The 3312-nt window shown below is 44.2% G+C and overlaps 1 long non-coding RNA gene across 2 annotated transcripts; it reads right to left on the bottom strand.

Annotated features, from left to right (window-relative positions):
* Nucleotides 1-613: 613 nt before the first annotated feature.
* On the bottom strand, nt 614-2170 carry LOC115091604. Of its 2 annotated transcripts, none has more exons than XR_003856784.1 (3): nt 2029-2170; nt 1030-1905; nt 614-933 (listed from the first exon to the last, which is right to left on the bottom strand). It is a non-coding gene; the product is annotated as an uncharacterized LOC115091604 (long non-coding RNA). The 2 variants fall into 2 exon arrangements; XR_003856783.1 differs by having other exon boundaries at nt 1780-1905.
* Between the last annotated feature and the right edge of the window lie 1142 nt (nt 2171-3312).

Genomic DNA, 3312 nt, shown 5'->3' with positions numbered 1-3312 from the left:
ATACTTTGTCTTGACCTGTTTTGAGCTCAGGATACTCTGGGGCATACAGAGAGAAGGCAATGCATAATATGACCCTCCCACCTCAAAACTGTATCAAATGTGAACAAATCTCCAGAAGGTCTGCAAATTCAATCTCTCTTGCTGGTGTGAAAGGTAAAAAAATGTCTATTCCTCCCCAGCTAGGTACAGATCAGAGTCAGAACCAGGACAAATCCATCACAAATTTCAGACTTCTTCAATGGATCTGGATATGAAAAAGTTTGGCAGGTAACAACTTTAGCCATCCCTTCATGACAACATAAGCAGAAGTAACACAGCCTGAGCTTCAGAAGCCAAGCTTACTGGGCAGGGAACCCAGTTCAAACCAATTATATAGTCCAGACATTGAGTGGCTGTAAGCAGCCAGTAATACTGATTCAAATGAACTGAGATGAGATTTTCCAGCCTCATGAAAGCATCCTACTTGTCTACAATGCAGCATAATCAAACCTGAAGAGATTAGCATACTAGCTTGTAAAGCAAGAAAGAATGAACTACCTACTTGACTTTACTTTAGCAAAGAGATATATATCAGAGTACAGAAGTGATTAAAACTGAGCAAAGCTGCTGCAAATGAAATTTATCACTTTAGCATTTATTTAAAATGCACGCACATAACCCCCCCTTCTCTAAGAAAAACAGGACATGCACATGAATAGCTTACAAAAGATAAGAGCATTATGTCAGATAAAAGTAAAAGAAAAAAGGCATTTGTTGTACAGACACCCAAAAGATTGCCTCATTCGTTGACTTTCTTGGCATGCAAGCCTGCTCCCGGTACGTCTGTTTTGTTTGGAGTGTGTCTGGGGGGTAGAGTTTCTCATTGATGCTGTGTTGCTGACCGCTAAAGCTGCCAGAGGATGGAAATGCAAACTATGGTCAAATCTCTGAAACCTAAAAAGAGAGGAACAGAGGATGGATTTAGCAAACTTTAGTGATGGCGAGAATGGCGCACTAGCACAAGATCATCGAAGTGTTGATTTATCACACCTCTTTGCTCCTGAGGGAGCAGCAGCACAGAAGAAGACATGTCCTCCATGCACAGGAGAGTGGTCTCCCAAGTAAATGCTGATGCATCAGGATTTATTGCTGAATTACGTTAGCTCAATACATTCATCCCATAGCACTGATGTATATCTCAGTACATTATAGAAGAGGTCCAATTGGACCTTTCTTGTGCTACAGATTGTCCACCACTGAAGAAAAGGTCAACGGTATTAGTTTATTGGAAGACTTGACTTTCTTGCATTGCTCTGAGGTATCACTGATATCTGCTGGATCTGTGCTTCAATGCATGACTTGATGTGTCAGGATTCCCTCTGCACTGAAATGGAGCGCATGCAGGGGGCCAGCTGTTGTACACAAACTGCAGGTCAAAATTGGGATGATGAAATCCTATTATTGCTACTACTACTAATACTACTACTACTACAATTTATTATTCCCAAACTGCTATCAGACATGCACAGCACTGTGCAGATACACATAAAAGACAGTCCCTGCTCCATGGAGCTTACAGTCTAGTCAAGACAAGCATACATGGCTGATGAGTGTATGGGAAGTGCATTTATTGTACAGAAATGGTTATGATTGCAAAGCAGACTCAAAAAGGTGAGTTTTTAGACTGGATTTGAATATGGCTAGAGAGGGAACATGCAAAATCAAACGGTGATAAAGCCGACTATCAGTGTATATTCAATAATCACAATGTATACTCAATGTCCACAAGTCTCTACAAACATTTCAATGTGAGTTTTTATTGAGTTTTCAGTAATGTTTCATAAAACAGCCTATCTTCAATATGGGTCAATGATCCCCCAGCACAGACCATGCTTCGTAATAACTGCATCAGGAGGGAACTTCAGCCTGTTTAACAAGAACAGAATAACAGACTATCAGTGGAGACATCTAACAGGCATCCAAGACAATATAATTATTGTACATAATAGTTAAGGAAAATGACCATACAATTGTAATACATCAGCTTACCGGTATTCAGAGTTTCACTGAGACAAAGTCGAATGGCATATCAAACAGGAACTTCTGGTACATACAGTTAAATAGTCTGTTCAAAGGCAGCAAATCGTGCCAAAAAAGGAATCATGTGGTCTAAACTGTTACATCAGGTCAGAGAAATCTGGTCATGTGACCACCCAGGCTATCACGCCAAGTCAAAGGAATGCGATCATGTGATCAAAGCTGTCAAACAGGTTACCAATGGGGCACAGAGAAACTGTCAGAAGAAAACTGACCAGTCAATATTTAAATTGAGGCCATGAGGGAAAAGTATTCAAAATATGAATCCATTTTTGTTCATGTTGTACCAGGAGGCGAGAGAAACTGCTTCCATGGGGGGAAGAGTGGCATACTTCCATAATGACAAAATGGAGGTCACTAGTGGTATGTTGTACCTCTTGCCAATGCTTCACCAGCGGTGCGTTCTCCTTTTGTAGCCACAGACAGGAGCAATGTTCATAAATCTGTGTGCGAATACAATGGGGGGTTCCCACATTAAGCAAGAAACGGGCATTGAATAAGGCATAAAGCAATCTGATGGAAAACTCAACTGAAAAGCTTTGCCAGATTCAAGGTATGTAAAACTAGAAATAGTCAAGAAGGATTGCCATGCCTTACAGGCTGGAACCTACGCGCTTTCCTAGTAGAGATGTGAATCGGAACCGGAATCGGTTCGGATTCCGGTTCAGATTCACATGTGGGTTTTTTCCCATCGGGCCCGATCACGTTTTGTTTATCGGCTGCCCAGCCGATAAACAAAAAACCCACCCCGACCCTTTAAAAGTAACCCCTTAGCTTCCCCCACCCTCCCGACCCCCCCAAAACCTTTTTACAGGTACCTGGTGGTCCAGTGGGGGTCCCAGGAGCGATCTCCCGCGATCTCCCGCTCCGGGCCATCCTCTGGCTACTGGGCCGTCCTTTGCCCTTACCTTGTGACAGGGTATCCGTGCCATTGGCCGGATCCTGTCACATGGTAGGAGCACTGGATGGCTGGCGCCATCTTGTGCTCCTACCATGTGACAGAGGCTGACCAATGGCACCGGTAGCCCCTGTGACATAGTAAGGGCAAGGCTATCGGTGCCATTTTGGTTCCTGGCACCCAACGGCACGAGTGCAGGAGATCGCTCCCGGACCCCCGCTGGACCCCCAGGGACTTTTGGCCAGCTTGGGGGGGCCTCCTGACCACCACAAGACTTGCCAAAAGTCCAGCGGGGGTCCAGGAGCGACCTCCTGCACTCGGGCCGTATTGCCAGTATT

This window comes from Rhinatrema bivittatum, chromosome 5 (genome assembly GCF_901001135.1).
Source record: "Rhinatrema bivittatum chromosome 5, aRhiBiv1.1, whole genome shotgun sequence".
Taxonomy (NCBI): Eukaryota; Metazoa; Chordata; class Amphibia; order Gymnophiona; family Rhinatrematidae; genus Rhinatrema; species Rhinatrema bivittatum.
This window is presented reverse-complemented; position numbering and strand designations above follow the sequence as displayed.